The 18,466-nt window shown below is 41.4% G+C and overlaps 1 protein-coding gene across 1 annotated transcript in view; it reads left to right on the forward strand.

Moving 5' to 3' along the window:
* The window catches only part of SAMD13 (sterile alpha motif domain containing 13), a 49,328-nt gene that overhangs the window by 27,608 nt on the left and 3,254 nt on the right, over positions 1–18,466 (forward strand). The window lies entirely within an intron of this gene.

Here is an 18,466-nt window from a genome sequence, read left to right on the forward strand (position 1 = left end):
AGTCCATGGTAGAATAAGGATAAGTCCTTGTGAATTTGTTTTTCAAGGTGGACTTCCTCTCCGGCTTATTCCACTCCTGAAGGATCATGTCCTTTATAGAGGAATGCACTGGGAACGTTGGTCTATTAGGTTTCAAGTCCTCAAAAAACCTGTCAGCCTCTCTCAATTCAGACTTTTCTTCCGTGAGGCTAAGAGTGTCTCTGAGGAGGGTAATAAGCCGATCTACAGATTTAGAGTCTAGAGACCTGGAGGCATAGTCAGCCTCCTCCTCCCCCTCATCAGAGACCTCCCACAGGTCCGTATCCTCCTCAGAGCTGGAAGACTGAGGTTCCGCTCTGCGTCTCTTAGGAGGGCCACCACATCCCGTGGTAGACTTAAAGCCCTCAGCAATTGCACGGGAAATCCAGAGCTTAAGGTCATCCTGCGGTGAAGTCTTACTGGGGACATTAGCCGCCTCCGACAAGCATTCCCTGCAGAGGTTCCTTCCAGGTGGAGCAGGCGATGAGCAATTAATGCATTTATTGGACTTTTCCCTTGATTTCCTCGCTGGGGAATCCAGATGCTTGCTGGGGCTGAAATAAAGCCATATATGACATATATTACAGGCTTAGTATGGCACTCTTTTTAACAACCCCCCCCAATAGAAAAATTGAATGGCTCACCTATGTTTTCTAGAGAGGGATCTTGCAGAGGCAGAGGGGGAATCCATACTACAAAGGAGAACCAAAGGGAAATTCAACACACAATACCTAACCAAAAGGTCAGAGCAGACTGACCAGCAGAGAGAGAAACAAAATAAATAAACACTCAAACCTTAAACAGGAATTATCAGGAATCCTACCTTATAATGACACAAAATTCCTCCAGGCAGCCAAGAAACAGCAAAGAGCGAACTGCAGGGGAGCCAGGAACGAGATCGCTCGAACAGCTGATGCAGCGCACAATCAGACTGTCAGAATCTGCCAGGTTAAATAGAGCCGGGGAAACCATCCGGTCCGCGCATGCGCAGACCGCTGGAACGCACGCCGTGCGTTCCAAACGCTCGCGGCCAAGGAAATTCACTTCCGGGTTCGCCGGATCCGGCCGCGAGCACCAGCCTGTCTGCTGGAACGCAAACTGTGTCCCAGCCTGCGACGCCCGAACCCCCAGGAAGCCCCAGGCAGTCGGGGAATAGCCCCATGGGCCAGAAGGCATAGCCACAAATCCAGGAGACCCCACAGGGAACCGGACAACATACCAAACCACAGGTAGGACCACTCCAGGGCCCCATAGTATGGATTCAAAGAACTGCCAGAAATAGGTGCGGGGGGGGGGGATTTTGGACCCCAATTAAGAGGGGCAAGCTGATAACAAGGGGAATTTTTAAGGAAGACCAACCCCATCAGACAAATAGAAAACCAGTGTCTCCCTCAGAACACCTAAATCCCACGCAGCAGTTCAGTACTTACACGGAACCTGACCCAGTTAGTCCTGCTCATGCAGGCTGTTTACTGGGGCCTTCAAATGAAGAGAGGCTGAACTTCATTTGGAACGAACCCACGACAAACGCAGGAAGGTGGCCATAAAAAGTAAAAAGTCCTGTAGAACTTGCTAAGGACAGGAAAAAAGACTGTGGTGTAAGGGGAGGAGGGACTCTTTATACCTATCAGTCTAATTAATTAATCTAATTAATTCCTGTCCTGTGACTGCTAAGGGAGGAGCTACCCATAAGTGATGCTGCCATGATTAGCCAGGAATGCTCTTTCAACATCCACATATACCTGGCAAATGTCAGACAGCAGGCAGAAATAGTAGATCAATCCAGAGTCAGGTCAGGAAGCAGGAGTAATCAACCGGAGAATCAAGGATCAGGAACATAGGCTGAAAATCAGGGCAATAGGCAGATATATAGAGACAAGCAAAATAACCAAGCACTGACTGGAAGGTGTGCTGGGTTTAAATAGCTGGCTGGGATCACATGACCGTCCACCTCCCACCAGTAGGTGGAGCACACAGGAGCTATATAAAGAGGTCAGGGACTCGGCGCCATCTTGTTTTACACCATAGTCCCTGACCTCATGGATCTGCAGCTCTCCTCCTCCTCCCTGTGCAGAATGCCGGGCCGCATGGCGGCCGCCATCTTACCGCGACAGCGTGCTCTCTGCGGACCTCGGCGGTGAGAGGGACAGAAGCAGCCACCGCAGACCCGGGAGGGGGGCCTCAAGTAGCGGCGAGTACCGCGACTCTGCCGCGAGGGTGACTCGGACGCCATGGGGCAGGTTAGTACACGGCAGTGCCATGACAATATGCCAAAATAGTAAAAAAAACACAATTTTACTCCAATATTTAGCACAGATTGGCGATGAAATGGCTACACAAAAAGTGTCAAACTAACCTTAGGTAAATAGCCTGTGATGTCTACTTTATATAAAAATATATGTTTGTGTGGCAATTTTTTTTTCTGTGATGGATACTAAACCTACAAGATAAACAAACATACCAACCTCTAAAATTGTTGCAAATTGAAATTGTATTTGTCCTTGTATTTTGAGACCGGTAACTTTCAAAATACATATGATGTACTCTATAAATCAAGACACATAAATGAATTTATTTGTAATTACTTTTTCTAAGCTGGACATATTATGCACACGCTATTATTGCCAAAACGGTGAAATTATTATTTATTTATTTTTTGGCATTGTTTTATAATTAATGAGATTATGTTTCTATGTATATGAGACCTCAAATTAAAGCCCTGTTTGCCCTCTAAAAAAACAATATATAATATGTGTTGGTGCAATAAATGACAGAGATGCAAATTGCGTTCGAACACAAGGGCAAAAAACGCAAAAATGGCTTGTGTCCTTAAGTGTAAGACAAGCTTCTGAAGCTGTGTCCTTAAGGGGTTAAACACTACAGGGTCAGGAATACGTGTAAAACTTCAAAATTAGAAAACAAAACTCAATGGCTGCGTCTCAAAGGTGCCCTTTCAACATCAACATATACCAGGCAAATGTACATACGGGGGTATTATTGTACTCAGACGACATAGCTGAGTAACATATGAAGTATTATACAGCTGTAGCACACATAAGATTTGAAAAATATACTGCGCAAACTCACTTTGTGAGTCAAAAAGGCAGAAAAAATGCTTATTACCACTACACTTGGTACAAGCTAGAGGAAAAATTATCCCACGCTAAGGTTCAAAATATGCTTTTTGAAATACCCTGGGATGTGTTCTTTAAGAAATGGTGTGCCTTTATGGTGTAGCTAGAATACGTAGTCTGCTCAAGTGCTCCAAAGTGGGACACGGACGCATCAAAACCCTCCATGAAAATTCACACTTAAAGGAACACTACAGTCACCTAAATTACTTTAGCTAAATAAAGCAGTTTTAGTGTATAGATCATTCCCCTGCAATTTCACTGCTCAATTCTCTGCCATTTAGGAGTTAAATCACTTTGTTTCTGTTTATGCAGCCCTAGCCACACCTCCCCTGGCTATGATTGACAGAGCCTGCATGAAAAAAAAACTGGTTTCACTTTCAAACAGATGTAATTTACCTTAAATAATTGTATCGCAATCTCTAAATTTAACTTTAATCACATACAGGAGGCCCTTGCAGGGTCTAGCAAGCTATTAACATAGCAGGGGATAAGAAAACAGAACTTGCAATAAAGAAAGCATAAATAGGGCTCTCTTTACAGGAAGTGTTTATGGAAGGCTGTGCAAGTCACATGCAGGGAGGTGTGACTAGGGTTCATAAACAAAGGGATTTAACTCCTAAATGGCAGAGGATTGAGCAGTGAGGCTGCAGGGGCATGTTATATACACCAAAACTGCTTCATTAAGCTAAAGTTGTTCAGGTGACTATAGTGTCCCTTTAAAAACCTGAACTTGTCACATCTCTTTTACAGCTCTGTAACTTCACAAAATAGTGTCTAGGTCATACATTGGGCATACATATTGTTCTACTGAGATGTAATTGAGCATAATTTGTGAGATTTTATGCCAGTGGTACATATAAAGTGTAAGAAATACTCGGCAAAAATGCAACATATATGTAAAAGTGCCATCTATTTTCCCCTCATCACAAACATTGACATAAATTGGTGAAAAAATGGTGACAAGTTAAGGCACAATATACGCCATTTAAGATACCCAACAGTTGTCTGCTTTATCAAATGAAAGCCCTTTGTGGGGTTATTTGAACAGTCACACTGCTATAATACCCCACAATGAGACATAGGCCCATCATATCCATCTATGAAAATTCTAACTACAGAAAAAAAATAGCCTTGTCTCTTATATGGCACTGTAGCTTCATAGAATAGTGCCAAAGGCATACACTGGGGGTATCGTTATACACAGCAGATGTAGCTGAACACAATATGGGCGAATAGCACACACCAGCTTTACGAAACACACATTACAAAAACCTTGTTATATGTGTATATGCCAAAATAGAGACAAAACACAATTTTACTCCAATATTTAGCAGAGATTGGCAATGAAATGGCTACGTAAAACGTGTCAAAATAACCTTCGGCAAATAGCCTGTGATGTCTACTTTATATAAATATATACGTTTGTGAGGCAATTTTCTTTTCTGTGATGGCTACTAAACCTACAAGACAAATATACCAACTTCTAAAATTGTAGCTTTCAAAATAAGCTGAAATCCTACACATATCATGTACTCCATAAATCAAGATACATAAATGAATTTATTTTGAATTACTTTTTCTAAGCTGGACATATTATGCACACTCTTTGGAGAGTTACCGTATATACTCGAGTAAAAGCCGAGTTTTTCAGCACATTTTTTGTGCTGAAAAACCCCAACTCGGCTTATACTCGAGTCAATTGTCTGTATTATGGCAATTTACATTGCCATAATACAGACAGGGGCTGTGGGGGCTGTCAGAGCTGTAACTTACCTCTCCTGCAGCTCCTGTCAGCTCTCTCCTCCTCCGCGCCGTCCGTTCAGCACCTCGGTCAGCTCCCAGTGTAGTGGGAGCTGACAGAAGAGCTGACCGGACGGCGCGGAGGAGGAGAGAGCTGACAGGAGCTGCAGTAGAGGTAAGTTACAGCTCTGACAGCCCCCCTCTCTCCCCCACTGAACTGCCAATGCCACTGGACCACCAGGGAAGAAGAGCCCCCCTCCCTGCCATGTATCAAGCAGGGAGGGGGGGACGAAAAAAAATAAAATAATAATAAAATAATAATAATTAAATTAAATTAAAAATAATAATAAGAAAAAATAATTAAAATAATTAAAAAAGTAATAAAATTGCCCACCCCCCCACCAAGGCTCTGCAACACACACATACACACACTGCACTCATACACACACACTGCACTCATACACACACACTGCACTCATACACACACACTGCACTCATACACACACACTGCACTCATACACACACACTGCACTCATACACACACACTGCACTCATACACACACTGCATTCATACATACACACACTGCATTCATACATACACACACTGCACTCATACACATACACACACTGCACTCATACACATACACACACTGCACTCATACACACTGCACTCATACACACACACTGCACTCATACACACACTGCACTCATACACACACACGGCACTCATACACACACACTGCATTCATACACACACGCTGCATTCATACACACACGCTGCACTCATACGCACACGCTGCATTCATACACACACACACTGCATTCATTATACACACACTGTAAATAAATATTCAATTGATATATTTTTTTAGGATCTAATTTTATTTAGAAATTGTGTTCCTATTATATAAGGGTTGTTGTCATTAGCTGTGCTAATATAGCTTGGTTGGTTCTGCTTCACAGTGTGTGCCTAGAGATATTCTGGAGGTAATCTGAGGTATTCAGGAGGACAACAAAATAAAAAATTTAAGATTTGTTTGATTTACGTTCCACTTTTTGGAGATTTGGTTGTTGTCTAATCTGTAGACAGTTCTCTATCTTGCGGCAGGAGATTGTATTTTTGAAGTCTGAGATTTGTAAATTATCTGGTAAACAAACTCAGGCTGGAACTGCTGCAAAGCCACTGCCGCAGAGACATACTAGGAATGGCAGATGGATAACTGTAGGATCTGGTAGACTTAGCGGTGTTGATAAAAGGCATAATGCACAGTCTGTTGCTCTACATAATTCATTTTTTACACTTTCAGAGTGTTATGGAGACAGGCTCAGGCACCGAGTGTAGTGGTGTTGTGGAGACAGGCTCAGGTTCTGAGGGTAGTGGTGTTGTGGAGACAGGCTCAGGTACTGAGGGTAGTGGTGTTGTGGAGACAGGCTCAGGTACTGAGGGTAGTGGTGTTGTGGAGACAGGCTCAGGTACTGAGGGTAGTGGTGTTGTGGAGACAGGCTCAGGCACCGAGGGTAGTGGTGTTGTGGAGACAGGCTCAGGCACCGAGGGTAGTGGTGTTGTGGAGACAGGCTCAGGCACCGAGGGTAGTGGTGTTGTGGAGACAGGCTCAGGCACCGAGGGTAGTGGTGTTGTGGAGACAGGCTCAGGCACCGAGGGTAGTGGTGTTGTGGAGACAGGCTCAGGCACCGAGGGTAGTGGTGTTGTGGAGACAGGCTCAGGCACCGAGGGTAGTGGTGTTGTGGAGACAGGCTCAGGCACCGAGGGTAGTGGTGTTGTGGAGACAGGCTCAGGCACCGAGGGTAGTGGTGTTGTGGAGACAGGCTCAGGCACCGAGGGTAGTGGTGTTGTGGAGACAGGCTCAGGCACCGAGGGTAGTGGTGTTGTGGAGACAGGCTCAGGCACCGAGGGTAGTGGTGTTGTGGAGACAGGCTCAGGCACCGAGGGTAGTGGTGTTGTGGAGACAGGCTCAGGCACCGAGGGTAGTGGTGTTGTGGAGACAGGCTCAGGCACCGAGGGTAGTGGTGTTGTGGAGACAGGCTCAGGCACCGAGGGTAGTGGTGTTGTGGAGACAGGCTCAGGCACCGAGGGTAGTGGTGTTGTGGAGACAGGCTTAGGCAACGAGGGTAGTGGTGCTGTGGAGACAGGCTTGGAGACTGTGGTAAGGCATAATAGAAAGCAGTTGTTGTTGGGGGATTCCATCATAAGAGGTGTGGAGCTGGACAATAGTGGCCTTGTTAGATGTCTTCCCGGAGCTACTGCTCACAGAGACAGGAGACGTACTTGTAATATTGTTAAGCGAGCAAAGCAGGAAGGGGAATTGGATGTACTTGTCCATCTAGGGACAAATGACTTGGCTTGCAATGAGGTTTCAGAGGTTAAGGAAGTTTTTAGTGTTTTTGCCAATGATATACGGCAGGTTGCTTCCACACTGTCATTCTCTGAAGTTCTGCCTGTGCATAACTCTCAGAACGACAGGCAGATGCGTATTAGGGACTTTAACTTGTGGCTTGGTGAATGGTGTCGGGAGCAAGGATTTGGCTTTATTTCTCATGGTAGCTCTGTTTGGAATGGAAATAAACCGTACAAAAAAAGATGGTTTGCATCTTTCTCAAAAGGGAGCACATGTTCTCAGTGAGCAGTTCAGAGGATTTGCTAGGATGTATTTAAACTAGGAGGGAGGGAGGAGGGGGCATAGGGGTGATAAAACATCAGTCCAATTGCCCCCCAAAACAAGGACAGAAGGTGCCTGTAGCAAGTGTGTTAAAAATGATAAGCTTAGAGTCATGTCTACAAATGCTCGCAGTTTAGGGAATAAGATCCATGAACTTGTGGCAATAATGGCAACTGATAGTGTAGATTTAGTCGCTGTAACTGAGACATGGTATAATGAGAAAAATGACTGGGACATAGCAATACCAGGGTACTCTTTATATAGAAAAGACAGGGAAGGCAAGAAAGGGGGAGGGGTGGCCCTGTATGTGAAGGATAGCATAAAATCTTGCCTAATAAAGGTTAGTGAGGCGAACATAGAGTCCGTTTGGGTTACGTTAGAATTTGGTAATCACACAGTACCTTGTGTAGGTGTGATTTCTAGGCCCCCAGGACAAATTGAAGAGTTAGATAATCTACTAGTTGAGGAAATAGCTGAAATGACAATGAAGGGGGAAGTTATCATCATGGGTGACGTTAATCTTCCTGATATAAATTGGAAAACCGAAATAGCTACTTGTGCCAGGAGCGCACATATTCTAAACTCCCGACTGGGATTGTCTCTAAAACAAGTCGTTGAGGAGCCAACTCGTAAAGAGGCCATACTAGATTTAGTGTTAACAAATGGAGATTTGGTATCGGATATTACTGTAGGTGAAAGTTTAGGATCCAGTGATCATCAGTCAGTGTGGTTTATTTTAAGAGCAGTGACTGAGTCACACCACTCAAAAACAAAAGTTTTAGACTTTTAACCCCTTAAGGACAGAGCTTCAGAAGCTTGTCCTTCACTTTATGACAACGGCATTTTTTGCATTTTTTGCTGTTTGCGTTCAACTGCAATTTGCATTTGACTAATTTATTGCACCAACGCATATTATATACCGTTTTTTAAAGGACAGAAAGGGCTTTAATTTGATGTAACATATATATACATATAATATAGAAGAAATGGCTAAAGGGTTAGACAAGTCCAACCCTAAAGTCAAAAATTAGGACTAGATGGGCAACAAAATGGGCATAACCCAAAGCAATGAATAAAAAGGAAATCCCCAACTGTCAAACGTTGCTGTAAGGGAGGACAAAAATTCAACTTCCAACAAACATTAACCGGAGGTGTGCCCATACAGAGGAGTATATAACTCAATTACCATGGTTTATACCGTATCAAAAATAAAAAATCTTTAATATAGAAATACACAGAAACAACAATAAACAGTGAAAACAAGGACAGACAGTGCTACCCTCATAGGGTCTAGGTCATAGATGGGATCTAGCTAGTATAGTGCAAATATACGGGAAAGTAGGGCAATTAAACAGATGTAATGCCTGGTATCAATGGGTTAAAGGGACAGAGAGTGTGGGTTATCAAAATCCAAAAAGTGCCAAAAATATTTTACCTAGATTATGGAGGAGAAAATCACTCCTCTAGATGTTGGAGACAATTGAGACAGTATATAAAAATGTCTACCTGTAGATTTAGTACATATAGTACTATCAGGTGCTACTAGTAGTAGGAGCAACCCTGAGGTAGTAAATGGATCAAAATGAACATTCCTCTTAGTCTAGAGGCAATCTTAAGCCCATAATATAGCTGCTTCTGCCAGGAGCACACATATTCTAAACTCCCTACTGGGATTGTCTCTAAAACAAGTTGTTGAGATGCCAACTCGTAAAGAGGCCATACTAGATTTAATGTTAACTAATGGAGATTTGGTATCAGATGTTACTGTAGGTGAAAGTTTAGGATCCAGTGATCATCAGTCAGTGTGGTTTAATATAAGAACAGTGACTGAGTCACACCACACAAAAACAAAAGTTTTAGACTCTTAACCCCTTAAGGACAGAGCTTCAGAAGCTTGTCCTTCACTTTATGACAACGGCATTTTTTGCATTTTTTGCTGTTTGCGTTCAACTGCAATTTGCATTTGACTAATTTATTGCACCGACGCATATTATATACCGTTTTTTAAAGGACAGAAAGGGCTTTAATTTGATGTAACATATATATACATAAATGCTTATTTATTATAAAAAAATGAAAAATGTTTTTTTTTACAGTTTTTGCAATAATAATGTGTGCACAATTAGTGCAGGTTAAGGAAAGTAATTAAAAATAAATTCATTTAGTTGTTCTGATTTACAGAATATATAATGTGTCTGGGATTTTAAGTTGTTTTTGGTAGTTACAGGTCACAAAGCACAAGGAGTAAAATAAACTTTTAATGTGGAGCGATTTTAGAATTTGGTATGTTTGTCTTGTAAGCTTAATAGCCATAAAAGAAAACAAAATTGCCACACAAAAGTATATATTTATATAAAGTAGACACCACAGGCTATTTACCTAAGGTTGTCTTGACACTTTCTACGTAGCCATTTTACCGCCAACCTCTGCTAAATATTGGAGTAAAATTGTGTTTTTTGGGGGTTTTCGCACACAAACTTATAACAAAGAACTTCTCATGTGTATTTTGTAAAGTTGGTGTGTGCTATTCCTGTACAAAGTTTTATTATGTGTTCAGTTACTTCTGCTGAGTACAACGGTACCCCCATTGTATGTCTTTGGCACTATTTCGTGAAGCTACAGTGCCATATAGGAGACCTGTCCTTTTCAGTATTCACAGTAGAATTTTGAGAGACGGATTTAATGAGCCTATGCTTCCATTTGGGGTATTATAACAGTTTGACTGTTCAAAAAAAAACCAAAAAGGCCTACCATTTGTAAAAGTAGACACTCCAGGGTATCCCATAAGGTGCATATTGTGCCTTAACATGCCCCCATTATTTCACCAATATATGCCAAAGTATGTGGTAAAAAATAATTTGGGGCATTTTTTTACATACGGATTGCATTTTTGCTGGGCATTTTGTATATTTCATATGTGCCACTAAGTTCAAAACCCCCAAATTATGCTCAGCTAAGTCTTCTGAGTAAAAAGACATCCCCAATGAATGTCTTTGGCACTATTTTGTGAAGCTACAGTGCCATATAGGAGACCAAGCCATATCAGTTTTTACAGAACTTTGAATTTTGACGCTGGGCCTATGTGCAATTTCCAAGCATCTTCGCAGGTTTTAAATTCAAACTACCCCACAAAGGCCTACCATTTCTTAAAGTAGACACCCCAGGGTATTTCAAAAGGCATATTTTGAACCTTAGCTTGGGATCATTTTTCCACTAGCGTGTACCAAGCGTAGTGGTAATAAGCGTTTTTGTTCTGCCTTTTTGACACACAAAGTGAGTTTGCACAGTATATTTTGCAAACCATATGTGTACTACCACTGTATAATACTTCATATGTTGCTCAGCTATGTCTGCTGAGTACAAAAATACCCCCGTATGTACCTTTGCCATGTATATGTGGACATCGGAGGGGCACATTTGGGACACAGCCATTCCATTTTTTTTTTCAAACTTTAAATTTTTACGCTGTGCCCATGTCCCATTTTAGATTATTTTACCAGGCTATACAAACCAAATACCCCATAAAGCCATACCATTTCTTAAAGAAGACATCCCAGGGTATTCCAAAAGGCAAATTTTGAACCTTAGTGTGGGATCATTTTTCCGCTAGCGTGTACCAAGCGTAGTGGTAATAAGCGTTTTTGTTCTGCCTTTTTGACACACAAAGTGAGTTTGCACAGTATATTTTGCAAACCATATGTGTACTACCACTGTATAATACTTCATATGTTGCTCAGCTATGTCTGCTGAGTACAAAAATACCCCCGTATGTACCTTTGCCATGTATATGTGGACATCGGAGGGGCACATTTGGGACACAGCCATTCCATTTTTTTTTTTTTAAACTTTAAATTTTTACGCTGTGCCCATGTCCCATTTTAGAGTATTTTACAAGGCTATATAATCCAAATACCCCATAAAGCCATACCATTTCTTAAAGAAGACATCCCAGGGTATTTTAAAAGGCATATTTTGAACCTTAGCGTGGGATAATTTTTCCGCTAGCTTGTACCAGGTGTAGTGGTAATGAATGTATTTTTTTACTTTTTAAAACTTTTTTTACTTTTTAAAACTATTTTTTAAACTTTTGTTTTGCTTATTAATTTTTTTAAAGTTTCCTAAACTTTCGTAAAACTTTTTTTTTTTTTTTACAGATTTAACATTTTTCTAAGCTTTTTTTTACCGTTAACCCCTAACTAGCAGTAAGCAGCACTAACAGTAAATTCCCCATTTTCCCATAACTCCCACCAACCCCAGCTTGCAAAATATTTAATTATACAATATTTAAATTAGTTAATTAAATAAATTTAACCCCTGAGGGATAAAAAAATAAATAAAAGTTAATCGTCAGGGGTTAAAAAAAATTAGATCACAGTATAATACTGTGATCTGTATTTTGATCACTGTAGGCAGTGATAGACTGGCAGGGAATGGGGTTAATTTTTATTTGGACTGGGTAAAGGGTTTATTTTTTGTAATTTTTTACTTAAACGTTATTAAAACTTTTTTTAACTTAATTTTTTAACTTTTTTTATTTTTTATCTTAAAACTTTTTTAACGTTAACCCCTAGTTAGCCTAATACTAAATCCCCCAATTCCCCACTAACTTCCACCCTCCCCAGCTAGCTAAATTTATAATTTTAAAATATTTAAAATAAATTTAACCCCTGAGGGTTAAAAAAAAAAAAAAAGAATTAACCCTCAGGGGTTAAAAAAAAAATCAGATCATAGTAAAATGTAATCCCTGCCAATTGATCACTGTAGTCAGTGATCAATTGGCAGGGAAGGGGTTAATTTTTTATTAAAATGGGTAAAGTGGGCTTTAAGGGGGGTGGGATTTTAATTGTACTTTATTTTTTTTTACACCAGGGGGCAGGATCACTGATGATCTGTGTCCCTGCACTTCACACTGAACCCGGAAGTGCAGGGAGGCGGAGGTGAGTATACAGAGCACATGTGCTCACTCTGACATGCTGTCAGTGCGGGCACATGTGCTGGGGCAGCACTATCGGGTGCTCCCGGTCTGCCTCTAATACAGAGGCAGACCGGAGCACCATTAACCCCACGATCGCCGCGATTGCGGCGATCTGGGTTTAATTTTACCGCGTGACGAACGAGGTCCGTCATTAAGGCAATCCCCTGAGTGACGGACCTCGACCGTCACTCGTCGTTAAGGGGTTAAAAAACAGACTTTTCTAAAATTAGAATATGTGTAAAGGAGCCATTTAAATGGAGTCCAAGAGAAATGGGATTATTTAAAGTTGTGCTGCTGAAGGCAACAGAAATTTGTGTTGGGCTTGTCAGTAAAAGCAAAAAATTAAAGAAACCACTGTGGTACTCCGCAGATGTGGCCAAAATAGTTAAAAACAAAAAGTTAGCATTTAGTAATTATATATATAAAAAAACCTAGTGAGGAAGACATAATGATCTATAAGATTAGGCAGAAAGAGGCTAAACAAGTTATAAGAGCCTCCAAATCACACACAGAAGAGAAAGTTATTAAAATAGCTTAGTGGTGTACTAGCAAAACCATTAACAGATTTATTTAACCAATCATTGATAACAGGAGTAGTCCCAGAAGATTGGAAGTTGGCGAATGTTTTGCCCAATCACAAGAAAGGTAATAGGGAGGAGTCGGGCAACTATAGGCCAGTAAGCCTTACTTCAGTAGTGGGGATAGTGATGGAAAGCATGTTATAGGATAGGATTGTTGAACATCTAAAATCACATGGATTTCAAGATCAGAGACAACATGGGTTTACTTCAGGGAGATCATGCCAAACTAATCCTATTGATTTTTTTGATTGGGTAACGAAAATTATAGATCAGGGTGGTGCAGTAGACATTGCTTACCTAGATTTCAGTAAGGCTTTTGACACTGTTGCACATAGAAGGCTTATCAATAAACTGCAATCTTTGAGTTTGGATTCCAATATTGTTGAATGGGTAAGGCAGTGGCTGAGTGACAGGCAACAGAGGGTTGTAGTCAATGGAGTATATTCGAAGCATGGGCTTGTCACCAGTGGGGTACCTCAGGGATCTGTACTTGGACCCATTCTCTTTAATAATTTTATTAGTGATATTGCAGAAGATCTTGATGGTAAGGTATGTCTTTTTTGCTGATGATACGAAGATATGTAACAGGGTTGATGTTCCAGGAGAGATAAGTCAAATGGAAAATGATTTAGGTAAACTAGAAAAATGGTCAGAGTTGTGGCAACTGACATTTAATGTGGATAAGTGCAAGATAATGCATCTTGGATGTAAAAACCCAAGGGCAGAGTACAGAATATTTGATATATTTCTAACCTCAACATCTGAGGAAAGGGATTTAGGGGTGATTTTTTTTTTTTTTTATGACTTAAAGGTAGGCAGACAATGTAATAGAGCAGCACGAAATGCTAGCAGAATGCTTGGTTGTATAGGGAGAGGTATTAGCAGTAGAAATAGGTAAGTGATTATGCCATTGTACAGAACACTGGTAAGACTTCACTTGGAGTATTGTACGCAGTACTGGAGACCGTATCTCCAGAAGGATATTGATAGTTTAGAGAAAGTTCAGAGATGGGCTACTAAACTGGTTCGTGGATTGCAGGATAAAACTTACCATGAAAGGTTAAAGGATCTTAAAATGTATAGCTTGGAGGAAACACGAGACAGGGGGGATATGATAGAAACATTTAAATACATAAAGGGAATCAACACAGTAAAGGAGGAGACTATATTTAAAAGAAAAAAAACTACCACAACAAGAGGACATAGTCTTAAATTAGAGGGGCAAAGGTTTAAAAATAATATCAGGAAGTATTACTTTACTGAGAGGGTAGTGGATGCATGGAATAGCCTTCCAGCTGAAGTGGTAGAGGTTAACACAGTAAAGGAGTTTAAGCATGCGTGGGATAGGCATAAGGCTATCCTAACTATAAGATAAGGCCAGGGACTAATGAAAGTATTTAGAAAATTGGGCAGACTAGATGGGCCGAATGGTTCGTATCTGCCGTCACATTCTATGTTTCTATATTTTTTTGCGTTTTTCACACAAAGACTGCACTTTCATTGATTATATCATCCTCATTATACATTTAACTGCTCTAAAACACTCATATTTGTTTCCAGTGATGTCTCTTGAGTAAAACAGTACCCCACATGTACAGGTTTTATGGTGTTATGGAAAGTTACAGGGTTAAATATAGGGCTTGTAAATTAAATTCAATGGACTTTCTGCCTGGGTTGTCAGGCAGGTCTCTTGAATAATTAATTAATAAAATTAATTATGTAAATATACATGTTGAATGAATATATATATATATATATATATATATATATATATACACATACGTACATACCTACGCACATCATATATTATAGATTTTATTATTTATATATATATGAAAGTCTGATTGTCCAGACTGAAGCGTCGATTTTTTAACTTGGAGCAATAAAAGTTAATTTTTATTTGAAGATTGGAGTCCGTGGAGTGCTGTCTACTTTTATCACTATATTCTTGCCAGATAAGCACCCGGCATTGAACATTTTCTTCAGTGAGTGCAACACTACTTGTAATTTTATATATATATATATATATATATATATATATATATATAACACAAATAGTTCCTGCACTCATGCTCCAATGTCCCTTAATGGCCGGGTGCCAAACACAAACAGCTTCAATATCCAAAAAATCCAAATGTATGGCTGCACTCACGCTTTAAAAGTCCAAAGTTTAATAAAAAAACGATTTAAAACATCAGAAGATCAACGTTTCAGTCATGTAAGACTTTCATCAGGATCAAAGTCGTAAAAGTGAACAGAAAAATATTGATGGGTATCCAACTAAAACATAAAGTACACATTATGGTCACAGCATGGAAGGTGTGCCACTATTATGTTGGTAGTGTTCATGGTGTCGTTTCTTGTCCTTCATAGTACAGGTTGTTGTAATCCGCCTTGTCCCGGTTCAAACTGGGTAGAGTGCTCAGGGGTCCGGGTCCTCGTCTGAGGACTGTTCCGTGTCGTGTTCGTGGGGTTAGACAGTCCCAGGATATCTAGGAGGGGTGATGCTTCCTCCACTGAGGTTAGAACATGTGTTGTTCCTCTGTGTGTGATCTCCAAAGTTCCGTTTGCGCCCCACCTGTAAGTTATATTTGCTGAACGAAGTTGTGTGGTGAGCGGTCCATAGGTTTTGCGCCATAAGAGGGTGGCTTTAGATAGGTCTTGAAAGAATGTTAATGAGGAGTTCTCAAATGGTAGTGGAGTCTTGCCTTTCAGCCCCGCCATTATGTGTAGTTTGTCTTGTATAGTGACGCATCTAAGGATGACATCTCTGGCCGGTGGGGTTTTTAGGTGAGGGGCGCTAGGTAAGCGATATACTCCGTCAATTGAGATCTTCTTTGCGAGTGACTGTGGCAGCACGGTAGCCAGCAGGCGCCTGACATAGTGCGGCAGTTCGTCGGCAGTTATCGTCATAGGTATGCCCCGGATTTTAATATGGGAGCGGCGCTGCCGGTCTTCGATGGTTGACATTTTAATTGCCAGGTAGGTATGTTGTTGCTGTAGTTGTTTGATGGTGTCATCCATTCGGTTCATATGAGAGTGGACTTTCACTACTTCCTCCTCCGTGTTTCTCACCCTTTCTGTGACTGTATGTAGTTCAGTCTTAAGGATGGCTGAGTCTGCTGCTAAAAGTTTGTGGATCTCTGTTAGGAGGATCTTAAGGTCTCGTTTGGTGGTTGGGGCTGAGTCATCTGTGGACTCTGGTGGTGGTGCCCGTGGCTCCTGTGTAAGCCCTGGGGAGTCAGGTCTGTGCAGTATATTGGTGTGTGCACTCATCTGCTGCAGTGCCTGTGCGTGCTCCTGAGGGTCAGGGCCCTGGTTTGCTTGGATTTGGGGCCTTGTATGTGGTGGCGTTATGGTGAGCTCAGAGGGGCTAAGGTCTGATGGTTTCATATGGGTCGCCTGTTCTGTCTGTCGTGTCTGAGACGGGCCAGGCAGATTGGGGCTCTGTTTATCTGTATTGGGTGCCTGGGCGGGGTCCGGCCTGTCTGCTGTGGCTGCTGGCTTGGAGTTAGTAGGCCGTTGTAGCATGGCCCCTATATCCCTGTCCCCAGGCGTACCTTGCGGTTTTTGAGAGCGTCGCCCCATGGCTGGTGTGTGAGCTGGGACGATGGGTTGGTCCCACAGGTAATGTTCGTCCCTGAGCTCTGTCGGGTGCCCGCACAGGAATTCCGCGAGGCCGGGGATCGCTGGTGTTTGGTAGGCCCCGTTTTTCCGTCTCCTCTTCTGCAGCCGTTGCGGCTGAAAGAAAGGCATCAGATGGTGCGGTGCTTTGTACCGGTGCCCGTGTGGTGAGTGGCAAGGCTGGATGGGTTTTGGGTACTTTGATTATCTTGGATGTAGTTTTTAAAGTTGGGAGCTTAGCGAAATGGCTTCCGCTCGGGTCTAGTAGCAGGCTCCCCCCCCTAAACTTTGGACTTTTAAACCGTGAGTGCAGCCATACATTTGGATTTTTTATTTATATATATATATATTTATAATTCTAAGTGTATTTCGAGATAGATAGATATATATCTCCTATACTGCTTTGCAGCAATGTGATTTTGACGTCAGTCACGATCACATGGCCCTGGAGGGCCGAAATGGAAGCAGGGGGACTGCCTGTCTCAAACGGCGTAAACAGGTTAATGTAATGTTATAGAAGATGCACTTGCTGCTCTGTTTAGGGGAAAGTATTGTGTCACTCTTTCTGTTTCGGGCCTATTTTTTCGCTAATTTTCTATGATATATGGCGGATTGATGTGCAGAAATAGTTAAACCTTTCCGTCACCGTTAGATTTACAGCTTTACATGACAGGTAAACAGCCCATGTGATTTTCATTTTTGTTTAAAGGAACACTATATGGGCAGGAACACAAACATGTATTAAATCTAACACAAACATGTTTTTCTGACCCTAGAGTGTTAAAAACACTATCTAGTCCCCCAGGTTCCCCCTTCCATACCTAAATATAGTAAAATCTTAACTTTATTCCAATCTGCAGCTGCTGGCTCTGCCCTTGATCTGCCTGCTTGGACTGTCAAGGAGACAGATCAGGGGCAGAGCCAGCACAAGCCAAACACAGCCCTGGCCAATCAGCATCTCCTCATAGAGATACATTGAATCAATGTATCTCTATGAGGAAAGTTCAGTGTCTGCATGCAGAGGGTGGAGACACTGAATGTCAGTCACACTGTGCAGCACTGCCCCAGGAAGCACCTCTAACAGCCATCTGAGGAGTGGCCAGTGGAGGTGTCGTAGGCTGCAATGTAAACCCTGCATTTTCTCTGAAAAGAAAGCATTTACTGCAAAAAGCCTGAAGGTAATGATTCTACTCACCAGAAGAAATTCAATAAGCTGTATACTATACAATAAGCTGCAGTTGTCCTGATGACTATAGTGTCCCTTTATTGAATAGAAATCCTTCAAATTAAGAATGTGTCTTGTTTTTCTTTAGCTAGTAATATCACTGATTTATCTTATTTTAAAGCGGAATAAAAATGTGACCAATGTATAAAGGAATGGTCCATTCAAAAACCTATCGCAAACAGTAGAGATAACTCTGTTTTCTAATTGCCAAACACCGTTTATTTTATCATTAATGATTTATAGAGCTGTACAGCAGCGATAATGCTGCAGGGATGAGTTTTATAGCTTTATCATACATTGATTGACATTGTTGATGTTTAAAGTGTACATTTAAAATAATGTGTGAATTTATTTCTGTGTTTTAAATGATAGAGTGATCATTGGGGGAGGGGCATTCATTTCTCTCTGTGTTTTCAATACCAGATCAATCCTTTGGGAAGAGGAAATGAAAAGGTTCAGTGTTCTGAAGTGATCATGGTGCTTGGAGTCTG

This window comes from Pelobates fuscus, chromosome 7 (assembly GCF_036172605.1).
Source record: "Pelobates fuscus isolate aPelFus1 chromosome 7, aPelFus1.pri, whole genome shotgun sequence".
Taxonomy (NCBI): Eukaryota; Metazoa; Chordata; class Amphibia; order Anura; family Pelobatidae; genus Pelobates; species Pelobates fuscus.